Source organism: Capra hircus, chromosome 6 (assembly GCF_001704415.2).
Source record: "Capra hircus breed San Clemente chromosome 6, ASM170441v1, whole genome shotgun sequence".
Lineage (NCBI taxonomy): Eukaryota > Metazoa > Chordata > Mammalia > Artiodactyla > Bovidae > Capra > Capra hircus.
This window is the reverse complement of record NC_030813.1, coordinates 5,681,027-5,697,347: the sequence shown is the minus strand read 5'-3', so window position 1 is coordinate 5,697,347 and position 16,321 is coordinate 5,681,027. Positions and strand designations below refer to the sequence as shown.

General features: G+C 40.2%; 1 long non-coding RNA gene across 1 annotated transcript; it reads left to right on the top strand.

Moving 5' to 3' along the window:
- Nucleotides 414–16,025, top strand: LOC108636270. The gene is made up of 3 exons (XR_001918243.1): nt 414–497; nt 15,333–15,423; nt 15,828–16,025. It is a non-coding gene; the product is annotated as an uncharacterized LOC108636270 (long non-coding RNA).

Genomic DNA, 16,321 nt, shown 5'->3' with positions numbered 1-16,321 from the left:
TCAAATAAAACTCATGTGGCTAAATTTAGAGACAGCCCACATTTAAAAGTAAGCAGATGTTATTAAAATCCAAGAGAATATTACACAATCATTCAGATCTTCAGTTCAATGCAAAATAAAACGACATGTTTATCTTTCTAAAAATGTCTTCAGATTTTCAGTTTGTAATTCTTTGCAGTTATTCTAGGAAAGTAAAGACTACATAGAAAAAAAGTAACACAAACTGGGAGATTATTTCAGCAAAAAAGCTTCCTCTAAGGTCAGGATGAGTTCAAAGATGCCTTTTTTAGATGTGTTTTCCCTGAAAAGATTATAATAACAATCAAAAAAGGAATAAAGACTATTCCGTTTCTCCTTTTCCTAAGCTGTCCTCTGCCTCCATTGCAGCTGGCAGCTTACTGACTGTTCGCAGCTAATGAAGAGACGTGCATTAGGCAGAGAGGAAACGGAGAGGAGAGCCAGGGACCGCCAGTACTGACAAAATTCAACTCGAGAAGGTCAGCGTTGTTCAGAGCTTTCTTGGCATTGAAAGCTTCGATTCATAATCATAACATCCTCCTTCCTGAATATTGTTCTGTTCTTTTTCCCAATGGCCCGATTAACAATTTTTCTTTCCTTTTAAAATTAAAAATGAACAAATGTTTACTCACAAGTTCTTGAATGTCTTTTGGTTTTCTTGGTTTTTTTTAAAACCCCTTACTGCCTTCCTTTTTTAATATAAGAAACTAGACTATCTTAGATGTTAACTATTTACAACTTAACTAATTTAGATTCACCATTTCCTTTATTTGAAAGCTTATGCTTTATCCAAACTTAATGGATTTTATTAACTGATTAAAAGTCACAAGTCATATTAAAAAGTAGTATTTCTTAATATTTTTGTGAGGTATGATAGCTTATTGTTTTAACATGTTATAGTAATTTTTCTCACTTTAATTTGATCAAATTAATGATTTGAAACACATAACATTATTAATTTGTCATTAGATAGGTCTTTAATATATCATCCTACTTAAGAGATTTAAGAAATACTCAGAAAAGCTATTTGTTTAGAGAAATTTTATGGTTCTAGAATGCTTTTGATGAAATATGTAATTGTTAAGGATTAACATCTAAAGCAATGTGTGAAAATGACAGAATTTTAATTTTTAAATTGCGTAATTTAATAACAGATTTCAAACAAAGGAACAGGGTAGCCTGTTGTGACTCCCCTGAGTCTCTGAGAAAGCACACCTTCTCCTCACCACTGTCACTCAGTACTCATCCATTTCCACATCCATGTCTGGTGTCCTCATCCTAAGTATGGAGAGAATAAAGGGAAGGAAAACCAAGAATGAGATTCTCTGCGTAAGAACCGCATAATCTGATACTGAAAATGAAAGCCACATAGCCTGTGAGTTGATGCAGGCATCTACGTGGCGTGCAGTTGCAGGCTCTACATTTGCTCGTTGTCTTGCAGTCATCTGAAGAATTTACCTGGAACAGTGCAGCATGGTTATGTGCCCTGTTGGACTCATCCATAGAGACATGTATGCTTTATGCTTTTCTTTGGAATCTTGAGTTTTTCTTTTTTCAGCTTCGATTTGTCATGAAAGTAGACATAATCATGGGTTCAGTGCTTTAAAGAATCAAGATGGAGCTCATGAAAAAAGAGGACTTTCCCGTACTCTGCCTCACACTACCCTATGTGTGTTCTGTAGTAAAGTGTGAAATGGGGAGGATCCCGTGTGTCTGCTGCATGCAAGCAGCTACCTTGGAGGGAGCAGTTATAGAAAGAAGAAGGGTGGTTGGGAGGAGCTGGAAATAGCACTGGGAAATGTGGGTAGAGCTGGTACAAATTTTGTGAGGTAAGTAGAATTCTGGTGGTTGGGATGTTTTTTCAAGCTATTGTAGAAGTTTATTTACACTGTTTCCCAGAGTAGATTCCATCCTCATTCCATCTCCCTCTTAGATGTCTTAAAAATTATTTTTCTCCATTTCACTACTTGATCTGTTAAGCAATAGTAAGGCTTTTATGACTTTACTAACAATATTTTGTCACGTGAACTAAAATTGTTTTACATGTCTCTCTTTTTTTAAAAGCAACTAAGATTTTTCAACACAGAGGACCTACCTTAAAATAATAATTTAAAAAACTTACTATCTGGGGTATGCTACATTTTCATAAAAGTCTTGGGCAGTCAGTAAAAACTGGATTCATTTTAAAGGTGTCTTTGCTTCAAGGCACATCTTATCCAATGGGGCTGTTTATAGCCTACCTTGTATTTCACTGCTTCCGAGCTCTGTGAGCAAACAGAATTTGCTCACAGGGTGAAACACGTTTATGGTCCTGAATAAACTGCTCAGATTCAACAACCATTTGTGTGACAGTGCTAGACGAAGGAATGCTGGAGCCAAATGGGATGTTTGTAGCCTGTATTTGCATATCAATAGCCAGACTCCCCTTTAGGAATACTACTGCTTCGTGACAATGCTGTTGTCTGAGGTCTGGGGCAAAGAAAAACCATAAAAGTTGGGACTCACTTTTCAATGCCCTCGATTCTTTTCTTGTGCTTTGGAAAACTGTGAAACAAGGTCACCAAGTTCCATTCTCCATAGTTTTATTATGCTTTCAATGAAGCAATTGAACCTGCACGGAACCCAGACAGACGGACATCACAAGGCCACTTTGTAGAAAGGCAGCTTCTTTAGAACGTGAATGCTGAAGCTCGATTTGTGAGTTTCATAGGTTTGGGGCCTGTATGCTGTTTAAAGAACCAAAGGGAACCAAACCTTTAAACAAAATATGTAGAACCCTTTTGCCTGCAGAAAAAAAGTATAAAATTAAGGATTCTTTTAGCCACAAAGAAGTCAACCTAAGAATGTAAAAGCTATTTGGAAATCCGGCCATGGTACTGAGGTTATTTTGTAAGGTGATGTCATTTTCTACCTGGTTGGCAAATGGAAGTCTGTTGTCAGTCATTATTTAAAAAAATTTTTTTAAAATCTTTTAATTTTTTTACTTTACAATACTGTATTTTAAATGGGATCACAGAGCCTGTTCATAGTTTTGCTGAGGTTTTACTTGGAGAAAGATTATTATTATTTTTTTTCTGACAACACTTTGGACTTCCTGATGGGAATTTTAGTAAATTTTACCTTATATTTTAGAATGCAGTTGATTTCTTTAGTTGGTTAAATTCTATAGAAACAAATTTAAAAAATGCATGTTTTTGTATTACTGCCTTTACCCACTACTGCATAGTTAAAAACACTTTGTGAGAGTGCTATGATTGGAAATGTCAGGTTTAGCAGGGATTTCTTCATGGATAAATTTTCCCACACAACTACACTGTATTGTGTTCTCAAACATTTTTTTTTGAACCCACTTCATTTTACCAAACATATTGTTTTGCTTTTGGATTTTATCATTAGTTTGCTTTTTCTGTGTAGTTCAGACATGTTTCTCCTGAATATTCTTTTATAGCGATCTCAAGAATGACTTACACCATCTAAAATTGTCTTGAATATAGAAAATGCTGCTAACAATATTTCAATTGCTTTGCCCAGAGCTCTGAACAATTTTCCTGATTCACCTCCAATTATCTATTCATGCTGTGCTAAGTTGCTTCAGTCCTGTCTGACTCTTTGCAACCGCATAGACTATAGCCCACCAGGCTCCTGTGTCCATGGGATTCTCCAGGCAAGAATGCTGGAGTGCATTGCCATGCCCTCCTCCAGGGGATCTTCCCAACCCAAGAATCAAATCCATATCTCTTACAACTTTCTTATCCCTTTGTCTGCCAATGGACATCTGGGTTGCTTCCATGTCCTGGCTATTGTAAACAGTGCTGCGATGAACATCGGGGTACACGTGTCTCTTTCAGTGCAGGTTTCCTTGGTGTGTATGCCCAGCAGTAGGACTGCTGGGTCATCGGGCAGGGTCTTTTTTTTTTTTTCCGTATTTTAAGGAATCTCCATGCTGTTCTCCATAGTGGCTGTACCAGTTTGCATTACCACCAACAATGTAAGAGGGTTTCCCCTTTCTCCACACCCTCTCCAGCATTTATTGTTTGTAGACTTTCTGATAGCAGCCATTCTAAACAGTGTGAGATGGTACCTCACTGTGGTTTTGATTTGCATTTCTCTGATAATGAGTGATGTTGAGCATCTTTTCATGTGTTTGTTAGCCGTCTGTATGTCTTCCTTTGAGAAAGGTCTGTTTAGTTCTTTGGCTCACTTTTTGATTGGGTTGTTTATTTTTCTGGTATTGAGCTGCATGAGATGCTTGTATATTTTGGAGATTGATTCTTTGTCAGTTGCTTTGTTTGCTATTATTTTCTCCCAATCTGAAGGTTGTATTTTCACCTTGCTTATAGGTTCTTTAGTTGTGCAAAAGCTTTTAAGTTTAATTAGGTCCCATTTGTTTGTTTCTGCTTTTATTTCCATTACTCTAGGAGGTAGGTCATAGAGGATCTTGCTGTGGTTTCTGTCAGAGAGTGTTTGCCTATGTTTTCCTCTAGGAGTTTTATAGTTTCTGGTCTTACATTTAGATCTTTAATCCATTTTGAGTTTATTTCTGTGTATGGTGTTAGAACATGTTCTAGTTTCACTCTTTTACAGGTGGTTGACCAGTTTTCCCAGCACCACTTGTTAAAGAGATTGTCTTTTCTCCACTGCATATTCTTGCCTCCTTTGTCAAAGATCAGGTGTCCATTGGCGCGTGGATTTATCTCTAGGCCTTCTATTTTGTTCCGTATTTCTGTCTTTGTGCCACTGCCATGGTATCTTGATGACTGTAGCTTTGAAGTATAGTTTGAAGTCAGGCAGGTTGGTTCCTCCAGTTCTCTTCTTTTTTCTCAAGATTGCTTTGGCTAGTCCAGGTTTTTTGTGTTTCCAGACAAATTATGAAATTATTTGTTCTGGTTCTGTGAAAAATACCATTGGTATCTTGATAGTTCAGTTCAGTTCAGTCGCTCAGTTGTGTCTGACTCTGTGACCCCATGTACTGCAGCATGCCAGACCTCCCTGTCCCTCACCAACTCCCGGAGTTCACCCAAACTCATGTCCATTGAGTCAGTAATGTCATCCAACCATCTCATCCTCTGTCATCCCCTTCTGCTCCTGCACTCAATCTTTCCTAGCATCAGGGTCTTTTCATTTTTTTATTTTTTATTTTTTTTATTTTTTTAAATTTTAAAATCTTTAATTCTTACATGCAATCCCAAACATGAACCCCCCTCCCACCTCCCTCCCCATAACATCTCTCTTTTCAAATGAGTCAGTTCTTCACAACAGGTGGCCAAAGTATTGGAGTTTCACCTTCAACATCATTACTTCCAATGAATATTCAGGACTGATCTCCTTTAGGATGGACTGATTGGATCTCCTTGCAGTCCAAGAGAATCTCTAGAGTCTTGTCCAACACCACAGTTCAAAAGCATCAATTCTTTGGCACTCAGCTTTCTTTATAGTCCAACTCTCACATCCATACATGACTACTGGAAAAACCATAGCCTTGACTAGATGGACTTTTGTTGACAAAGTAATATCTCTGTTTTTTAATATGCTGTCTAGGTTAGTCATAACTTTCCTTCCAAGGAGTAAGTGTCTTTTAATTTCATGGCTGAAGTCACCATCTGCAGTGATTTTGGAGCCCCCCAAAATAAAGTCAGCCACTGTTTCCACTGTTTCCCCATCTATTTGCCATGAAGTGATGGGACCAGGTGCCATGATCTTCGTTTTCTGAATGTTGAGCTTTAAGCCAACTTTTTCACTCTCCTCTTTCACTTTCATCAAGAGGTTCTTTAGTTCTTCTTCACTTTTTGCCATAAGGGTGGTGTCATCTGCATATCTGTGGTTATTGATATTTCTCCCAGCAATCTTGATTCGAGCTTGTGCTTCTTCCAGTCCAGCGTTTCTCATGAAGTACTCTGCATGTAAGTTAAATAAGCAGGGTGACAATATGCAGCTTTGACATACTCCTTTTCCTATTTGGAACCAATGTGTTTTTCCACGTCCATTTCTAACTGTTGCTTCCTGACCTGCATACAGATTTCTCAAGAGGCAGGTCAGGTGGTCTGGTATTCCCATCTCTTTCCGAATTTTCCACAGTTTATTGTGATCCACATAGTCAAAGGCTTTGGCATAGTCAGTAAAGCAGAAATAGATGTTTTTCTGGAACTCTCTTGCTTTTTTGATGATACAGCAGATGTTGGCAATTTGATCTCTGGTTCCTCTGCCTTTTCTAAAACCAGCTTGAACATCTGGAAGCTCACAGTTCACATATGGCTGAAGCCTGGTTTGGGGAATTTTGAGCATTACTTTACCAGCATGTGAGATGAGTGCAATTGTGTGGTAGTTTGAGCATTCTTTGGCATTGCCTTTCTTTGGGATTGGAATGAAAACTGACCTTTTCCAGTGCTATGGCCACTGCTGAGTTTTCCAAATTTGCTGGCATATTGAGTGCAGCACTTTCATAGCTTCATCGTTTAGGATTTGAAGTAGCTCAACTGGAATTCCATCACCTTCATTAGCTTTGTTCGTAGTGATGCTTCCTAAGGCCCACTTGACTTTGCATTCTAGGATGTCTGGCTCTAGGTGAATATGAAAAATCTTGATAAGGGACTGTGCTGAATTTATGGACTGGTTTGGGTATATACTTATTTTCACTATATTGATTCTTCTCATCCATGAACATGGTATATTTCTCCATTTATTTGAGTTATCTTTGATTTCTTTCATCATGTTTTACAATTTTCTATATATAGGTCTTTTGTTTCTTTAGATAGATTTATTCCTAAGTATTCTATTCTTTTTGTCTCAATGGTGAATGGAATTGTTTTCTTAATTTCTCTTTCTGTTTTTTCGTTAGTGTACAGGAATGCAAGGGATTTCTGTGTATTAATTTTATATCCTGAAACTTTACTATATTCATTGATTAGCTCTAGCAATTTTCTAGTGGTGTCTTTAGGATTTTCTACGTAGAGATCATGTCATCTGCAAACAGTGAGAGTTTTACTTCTTTTCCAGTCTGGAAATATTTTATTTCTTTTTCTTCTCTGATTGCTGTGGCTAAAACTTCCAAAACTATTTTGAATAGTAGTGGTGAGAGTGGGCACCCTTGTCTTGTTCCTGATTTTGTAGGAAATGCTTTCAATTTTTTGCTATTGAGGATAATGTTTGCTGTGGGTTTATCATATATGGCTTTTATTACATTTAGGTATGTTCCTCCTATGCATCTTTTCCGGAGTATTTTTTATCATAAATGGGTATTGGAATTTGTCAAAGTCTTTCTCTGCATCTATTGAGATAATCATATGGTTTTTATCTTTCAATTTGTTACTGTGGTGTATCACATTGATGACTTGTTAATAATGAAGAATCTTTGCATCCCTGGGATAAAGCCCACTTGATATTATCTTTTTAATATGTTGTTGGATTCTGTTTGCTAGAATTTTGTTGAGTATTTTTCCATCTATGTTCATCAGTGATATTGGCCTGTAGTTTTCTTTTTTTGTGGCATCTTTGTGTGGTTTTGGTGTTAGGGTGATGGTGGCCTCATAGAATGAGTTTGGGAGTTTACCTTCCTCAAAATTTTCTGGAAGAGTTTGCATAGGATATGAGTTAGCTCTTCTGTAAATTTTTGGCAGAATTTCACCTGTGAAGCCATCTGGTCCTGGGCTTTTGTTTGTTGGAAGATTTCTGATTAGTTTCGCTTTCCATGCTTGTGATGAGTCTGTTAAGATTTTCTATTTCTTCCTGATTCAGTTTTGGAAGGTTATACTTTTGTAAGAATTTGTCCATTTCTTCCAGTTGTCCATTTTATTGGCATATAGTTGCTGATAGTGATTTCTTATGATCCTTTGTATTTCTGTTATCTGTTAATCAAAATTTCTCCAATTTCATTTCTAATTTTGTTAATTTGATTCTTCTCTTTTACCTTGATGAGTCTGGCAAATGGCTTGTCTATTTATATATCTTCTCAAAGAAGCAGCTTTTAATTTTGTTGATTTTTGCTGTAGTCTCTTCCCCCCCCCCCCATTTATTTCTGCTCTTATTTTTAAGATTTCTTTCCTTCTACTAACCCAGAGGGTCTTCATTTCTTCTTTTTCTAGTTGCTTTAGGTGCAAAGTTAGGTTATTTGTTTGAATTTTCTCTTGTTTCTTGAGGTAAGCTTGTATGGCTATGAGCCGTCCCCTTAGCACTGCTTTTACTGAATCCCATAGGTTTGGGGTTGTTGTGTTTTCATTTTCATTTGTTTCTATACATATTTTGATTTCTTTTTCATTTCTTCTGTGATTTGTTGGTTATTCAGAAGTGTGTTGTTTAGCCTCCATAAGTTTGTATTTTTAATAGTTTTTTCCCCCTGTAGTTGACATCTAATCTTACTGCATTGTGATCAGAAAAGATGCTTGAAATAATTTCAGTTTTTTTGAATATACCAAGGCTAGATTTATGGCCCAGGATGTGATCTATCCTGGAGAATGTTCTGTGTGCACTTGAGAAAAAGGTGAAATTCATTGTTTTGGGGTGGTCTAACTGGTCCATTGTATCATTTGAAGTTTGTGTTTCCTTGCTAATTTACTGTTTGGTTGATCTATCCATAGGTGTGAGTGAGGTGTTAAAGTCTCCCACTATTATTGTATTACTGTTCATTTCCCCTTTCATACTTGTTAGTGTTTGCCTTATGTATTGCAGTGCTCCTATGTTGGGTACATATATATTTATAATTGTTATATCTTCTTCTTGGATTGATCCTTTGATCATTATGTAGTGTCCTTCTTTGTCTTTTTTCATGGTCTTTATTTCAAAGTCTATTCTATCTGATATGAGTATTGCTACTCCTGCTTTCTTTTGGTCTCCATTTGCATGACATATCTTTTTCCAGCCTTTCACTTTCAGTCTGTATGTGTCCCTTGGTTTGACCTGGGTCACTTGTAGACAGCATATAAAGAAGTCTTGTTTTTCCATCCATTCAGCCAGTCTTTGTCTTTTGGTTGGTGCATTCAGCCCATTTCCATTTAAGGTAATTATTGATAAGTATGATCCCATTGCCATTTACTTTATTGTTTTGGGTTCAAGTTTATAACCTTTTCTGGGTTTCCTGTCTAGAGAAGATCCTTTAGCATTTGTTGAAGAGCTGGTTTGATGGTGCTGAATTCTCTCAGCTTTTGCTTGTCTGTAATCTTTTGATTTCTCCTTCATATTTGAATGAGATCCTTGCTGGCTACAGTAATCTGGGTTGTAGGTTTTTCTCTTTCATCACTTTAAGTATGTGCTGCCATTCCCTTCTGGCCTGAAGAGTGTCTATTGAAAGATCAGCTGTTATCCTTATGGGAATCCCCTTATGTGTTGTTTCTTTTCCCTTGCTGTTTTCAGTATTTGCTCCTTATGTTTGATCTTCATTAGTTTCATTAATATGTGTCTTGGGGTGTTTTGCCTTGTGTTTATTCTGTTTGAGACTCACTCTCTGGGTTTCTTGGACTTGGGTGGCTATTTCCTTTCCCATTTTAGGGAAGTTTTCAACTATTATATCTTCAAATATTTTCTCATGCCCTTTCTTTTTGTCATCTTCTGGGACTCTATGATTCGAATGTTGGGGCATTTAACATTGTTTCAGAGGTCCCTGAGGTTGTCCTCATTTCTTTTAATTCTTTTTTTCTTTTTTCCTCTCTGCTTCATTTATTTGCTCCATTCTATCTTCCACCTCAATTACCCTACCTCTGCCTCAGTTATTCTACTGTTGGTTCCCTCCAGAGTGCTTTTGATCTCATTTATTGCATTATTCATTATTGATTTGCTCTTCTTTATTTCTTCTAGGTCCTTGTTAAACTTTTCTTGCATCTTCTCAATCTTTGTCTCTATTTATCTGTAACTCCATTTTGTTTTCAAGATTTTGGATCATCTTGACTATCATTACTTTGCCAACAAAGATCCGTCTAGTCAAGGCTATGGTTTTTCCAGTGGTCATGTATAGATGTGAGAGTTGGACTGTGAAGAAAGCTGAGCACCAAAGAATTGATGCTTTTGAACTGTGGTGTTGGAGAAGACTCTTGAGAGTCCCTTGGACTGCAAGGAGATCCAACCAGTCCATTCTGAAGGAGATCAGCCCTGGGTGTTCTTTGGAAGGAATGGTGCTAAAGCTGAAACTCCAATACTTTGGCCACTTCATGTGAAGAGTTGACTCATTGGAAAAGACTCTGATGCTGGGAGGGATTGGGGGCAGGAGCAGAAGGGGATGACAGAGGATGAGATGGCTGGATGGCATCACCGACTCGATGGATGTGAGTTTGAGTGAACTCCGGGAGATGGTGATGGACAGGGAGGCCTGGCGTTCTGTGATTCATGGGGTCGCAAAGAGTCGGACACGACTGAGTGACTGAACTGATCTGAACTGACTATCATTAATTCTGAATTTTATTTCAGGTAGACTCCCCATCTCCTCCTCTTTGGTTTGGTTTGGTGGGCATTTATCATGTTCCTTTACCTGCTGAATATTTCTCTGCTTTTTCATTTTGTTTAGATTGCTGTGTTTGGAGTGCCTTTTCTGTAGGCTGGCAGTTTGTGGTTTCTCTTTATTGTGGAGCCTGCTTCCTGTTGATGGGGTTGGACTAGTGGCTTGTAAATATTTCCTGGTAAGGGGAACTTGCATCTGTGTTCTGGCACGTGAAGCTGGATGTCTTCTCTCTGAAGTGCAATGAAGTGTCCAGTATTGAGTTTTGGGGTGTCTATGGGTTTGGCATCGCTTTGGGCAGCCTATCTTTTAATGCCTGGGGCTGTGTTCCTGCATTGCTGGAGAATTAGTGTGGTACATCTTGCTCTGGAACTTGTTGGCTCTTGGGTGGAGCTTGGTTTCAGTGTAGGTATGGAGACTTTGGGGTGAGCTCTTGTCTATTAATGTTCCCTGGAAGCAGGAGTTCTCTGATGTTCTCAAGTTCTGGAGTTAGGCCTCCTGCCTCTGGCTTTCAGTCTTATACTTACGGTGGCCTCAAGACTTCTCCATCCATACAGCACAGATGACAAAACATCTAGGTTAATGGTGAAACAATTCTCCAAAGTGAGGGACATGCAGAGAGGTTCATAGAGTTACATGGAGAAGAGAAGAGGGAGGAGGGAGATGGAGGCGACCAGGAGGAGAAGAGGGGAAATCAAAAGGGGAGAGAGCAGGCTACCCAGTAATCAGTTCCCTATGTGCTCTCCACAGCCTGGAACACCCAGAGAGATTCACAGAATTAAGCAGAGAAGAGAAGGGGGAGGGAGTAGATAAGGGTGACCTGGGGGAGAAAAAGGACAGTCAAAAAGGGGGAGAGCAATCAAGCCAGTATTCACACCCCGAGTGAAAGTGGATACTGAAGGTTAGATTCTTAAAGGTACAAAACTGACAACAGATATCAAAAAGAAAGATTAAAAGTCTAGAGTAGAGGTTAGACTCTCAAAAAATATTAAAAATACAAAACAAAGTCAATCATAAAAATTATAAAATATATATATTGAAGTTTGCTTTAAAAATGGGGTCTTTTTTACAAGGTACTAGTAGGCTATAAAAATGAAAATTAAAGGAGTCATAAAGAACTTAAGTTAAAAAAAATTAAAAAGTGATAATGGTAAAACTATATCTAGGAATTTCTCTGGAGCTGCTGTGGGCAGTGTGGGGTCAGTTCAGTTTCAGATGGTTCCTTGCTCCAGCTTGTACTTGTTCTCAAGGTCTGTAGGCCCCCTCCAATTCTTACTCACTGTTAACTACAGGGTTTTAACCTGTTGCACCTGTCACTTCCAGAGCGGTTCCCTCTTTGTTTATTTTGGCTTCCTCTTTTTGCAAGTCTCTTCAGTGTCTAATTTCTGCCCTGACACAAGGTGGCGAAGGTGTCAGGCTTATTGAGGCTCAATTGTTCAGTTGTGTTGTGGGGAGGGACACTGCAAACAAATATTGCTGGCATGTGTGGGGAGTACTCACTGTGTATGGACCACACTGAGTTTTCCCCAGCTCAAGATGGTGTGTTTTTCCCGGGTCTACAGTGCTCGGGCTCTTGGCTCCCAGGTGCTTTGCAGGGGCCCTGTCCAAAGTGGGCCCTGCGTTTTGTGCACTTCCCAGGCCTAAGCTGCTCAGGTTCTCGGGTACTCAGCAAGGGCACAGGCCTGGTTGGGTGTGTGTTTTGCGCACTTCCCAGTTCTAAGCTGCTCAGGTTCTTGGGTACTTCACAAGCACACAGACTCATGTGTTTTGTGCCCTTCCCAGGTCTGAGCAGCTCAGGTGGCCAGGTGCTTGGCGAGTGCACTGTCCCAGGTGAGCTGTGTATCTTAATGACCGCCCTGGTCCCGGCCGCTCAGTTCCCCGGGTGCACCATGAAAGCAACGTCTGTGGTGTGCTGTGTGTCTCCTCTGGGGAGCTGATCTCAGGCTGTGACCCTTCTGGCAGATGTCAACCATCCAGGATCCCAGGAAGACGTGGTTAGCAACTGGGAGCCTGCTCGCAGTTTGGTGGAAGATGCCACTCTCTGGGGCCGAGAGTGCAGCAGCCCCTTGCCTTCTGGCCTTGGCTGTCACACGCCTGCCTCTCTGCCTCCGGAGCGGGGTGGGGAGGGGCCTACATGCAGCCAGCTAGCTCTCCTTTGGTATTCGCTCAATCCTTTGTTCTGTGAGCAGGCCAGGCTGCCCGTTAGAGCCTTTCTTGGGAAAGTTCTTTCTTTTTTCTCTCTCTGGCAATCCAAGTTTGGGTTGCTGTCTCATGTTAGCTCCCTCATATTGTCCTCAGGGCATTCGGTCGGTCCTTACCCTAAGCACTGATTACACAGCCCGTGCCTCTCTGCTGCTGCTGCTAAGTCGCTTCAGTCATGTCCGACTCTTTGTGACCCCATAGACGGCAGCCCACCAGGCTCCCCCATCCCTGGGATTCTCCAGGCAAGAACACTGGAGTGGGTTGCCATTTCCTTCTCCAATGCAGGAAAGTGAAAAGTGAAAGTGAAGTCTCTCAGTCGTGCCCGACCCTCAGCAACCCTATGGACCGCAGCCTTCCAGGCTCCTCCGTCCATGGGATTTTCCAGGCAAGAGTACTGGAGTGGGGTGCCACTGCCTTCTCCGCCGCACCTCCCTGCCCAGCCCCAACTCCCTGGTGGTGGAGGCCAGCCTCTGGGCTACTTCTCTGCTGGCAGTTGAGGTTAGGCACATATTCTGTGGTTCCTACCCCTCCCCCTTCTGGTTATGTTGTTGCCTTCTGAGATTCCAGAACTCCCCACAGACCGGCCTGTGAGAGGGTTTCCTGCTGTTTGGAAACTTCTCCTCCTTCACGACTCCCTCCCCACGACGGGTCTCCTTCCCTGACTCTTCTGTCTCTCCTTTTGTCTTTTATATCTCGTCCTACCTCCTTTTGAAGAGAATGGGCTGCCTTTCTGGGTGCCTTATGTCTCCACCAGAGTTCAGAATGTGTTTTGTGGAAGTTGCTCAGCATTCAGATGATTTTTTGATGAATTTGTGGCGGAGAAAGTGGTCTCCATGTCCTATTCCTCCACCATCTTGGGACTGCCCCCCCCTCATTTTTATAATATTAGTGAATGGTGTTTCTTTATCATTTTATAATTAACATTGTATGTTGTAATCTTTATTCACTCCTCATAAACTCTTCTTGAAGAATGCATGGTTATTATTTTCTCTGTAAGGAAAACAAGAACCTGAAGTTAAATAGTTTGGTCTGAATCATGGAGCTCTACATGGTGGACCTAAAAGAGAGATGTCATGGGCTGAATTGTGTCCACCCCCCCAATTCATATTTTGAAGCCTTAGTCCCCAGTGTGGTGGTATTTGGACTTGGGGCCTTCCGTGAGGTAATAAAAGTTAAATGACGTCATAAGCATGGGGCCCTAATCTCTCATAAATGATGCTCTTAGAGGAAGAGGAAGGGACACCAGAGTGCTCCCTCTCTGTACACACAGAGGGAAAGCCCATGTGTGGATGCAGCAGGAAGGTGGCGATCTACAAACCAGAAAGAGAGCTCGCTCCAGAAACCACCCTAATGGCACCTTGGTCTTGGACTTCTAGTCTCCAGGACTGCCAGAAAACAAAACTCTGTTTAAGCTACCCAGTGGGTGGTAGTTTGTTTTGGCAGCCGTAGCTGACTAATACAAGAGCTAAGCTTTTTCACTGCCGGTGTCTCTCTGCTTAACTTCTTAAATCTATTCTGCATTGTGTTTGTCAGTAACTCTCTGAGGATAGGAATGATACCTTCGTATTCCCTGGCATATCTTATTTGTATAGTAGATCCTCTGATGTTTAATAGGCTCACAACAGGTTTACAAGTGGAAGAGTCCACGATGTCAACTTTAAAGTGGAACTGCTCAGATCCAGAGGGGTCCAAAGACAGCAAACATGGCTCTGCAGTTAGTGAAGAGCAGGGTCTGGAATTCAAGACCTACCACCAGCCTCTCAGCTACAGTGTTTCCATCACTTTAGTGGTGAATGTGGAAATTGAATGTAACACCCTCACTGCTGTTACTGTATCTTATTTTTTTAAGTTATTAAGCTGCATCATAGATAGTATCTTATTAGGTATCTATGGTACATCTCATTGAATTTTCAAGGTTCACTTATATGGTCATAGAGCTTTTAAGTTAACTGAAATAACATTTTATTGCGAGGTTTATTATTGCCTGAATTTGCCTTCAATTCAGGTCAAACAGTGTATTCTTGCATAATCATGTGTGACACTTTGCAATCCCATGGACTGTAGCCCACCAGGCTCCTCTGTCCATGGAATTCTCCAGGCAAGAATACTGGAATGGGCTGCCATGCCCTCCTACACGGGATCTTTCTGACCTAAGGATCAAACTTAGGTCTCCTGCATTGTGGGCAGATTCTTTACAATCTGAGCCACTAGGGAATCCTCTTAAAAAAAAAACCAAAAACTTAAAATTCTTTTTTTTATTGGAGGACAATTGCTCTACAATGTCATGTTGACTTGTACCACACACACATCAACATGAATCAGTCACAGGTATACATATGTCCCCTCTCTCCTGAGCCCCCTCCCCTCTCCCACCCCATCCCACAACCCCTATGTTGTCATCTTTTAAATAATGTTTTAGAATGGAACCCAAATGCCACAGAAAGGCAATGACTGCAACTAGAGCAAGATTCTAACTATAGAAAGAAAAATGGTTACCACAAAAATGATATACCAAAAAGGGAATAGAAATCTAGGATTCTCAGTGTGACAAAATGCATTTAACAAACATTGTTTTGTTTCTTATTGATTGAGTGAAAAATGTTTAAATGTTATATCTGTGTGTGTGAGAATGAAAAATGTGAACATATTTATGATTAATCTAATTGTATATACTGTGTTTGTCTTTATTTTCCAGAAACTCAGGAGTCCCAAGGACATATCCAAGGCCCATACATCTGTTTGTCCATCTATCAAATCAGGCTGTGGAAGTGATTTGCTGCTCCGTGGTAGGTACACAACGTGTAAATGACTGGAGTTGGAATGGAAACCATTGAAACTACCCCTGTAAAGAAAATGGCAGGGTCTTTTACTATTATCAGGAGCTATTTTAAATGCTAAATCAAAAGGATGCCAACTGGTGGCCTTGTTGATAGTCTCGATAGAGAAGGAAATGTTTAAATTAACATGAAGCTTCAAATCTATTTCCACTTCATAGAGAGGTCTGAAATTGATCATCACGGTAACATGTGAAGACTTGCGCAGCTGTGGTTGGTGGGGCTTTTGTTTAATGGATAAACAACACTTACAAGTTGATGGTGCAGTTTCTCATTTTTATTTAGTTATGCATCCAAAACATAGACCAATAAGTTAGACCACAACATTTCAGGCTCTTTTTTTTTTTTTTTTTCAGGCTCTTCTTCTGTTTCAAAAGTGAAGGCTTGAATCACATGGACGTGAAACCAGCAAAACTCCACATGCAGAAAGGCAGTATGGCGTGGTGGAACAGGTGCTGGCAGGGGGGCAGATCTCGGGTCCAGCCGAGATTCATCCCTTAGAGCAATCAGAGGCCCATAAAGCAACCCTGGGCCTCAGGGAAGCTGTTCTCTGTACCAGGTTCACAATAAAGTCCTTGCTTAACTGCAGACAGTGTTGTGAAAATCGCGTTTAATAATACCATTTACATTTGTATGATCTTTTATAGTTCACAAAATCCTTCCTCTTTTTTTTTTTTTTCCTCATAAAAATGGGACTAATTAAGAGAGGCAATGCTCTATTTTTCCCATTTCAGTCACAGAGAGGCTTAGAGACTTAGGTGTGCTCAAGGCAAGGAACTGAGAGCAGAGGTCCTTGTCGCTGTCATCCAGTAGGGTTCTCTGGTGGAAAGTGCAAATGAGTACCATGTAT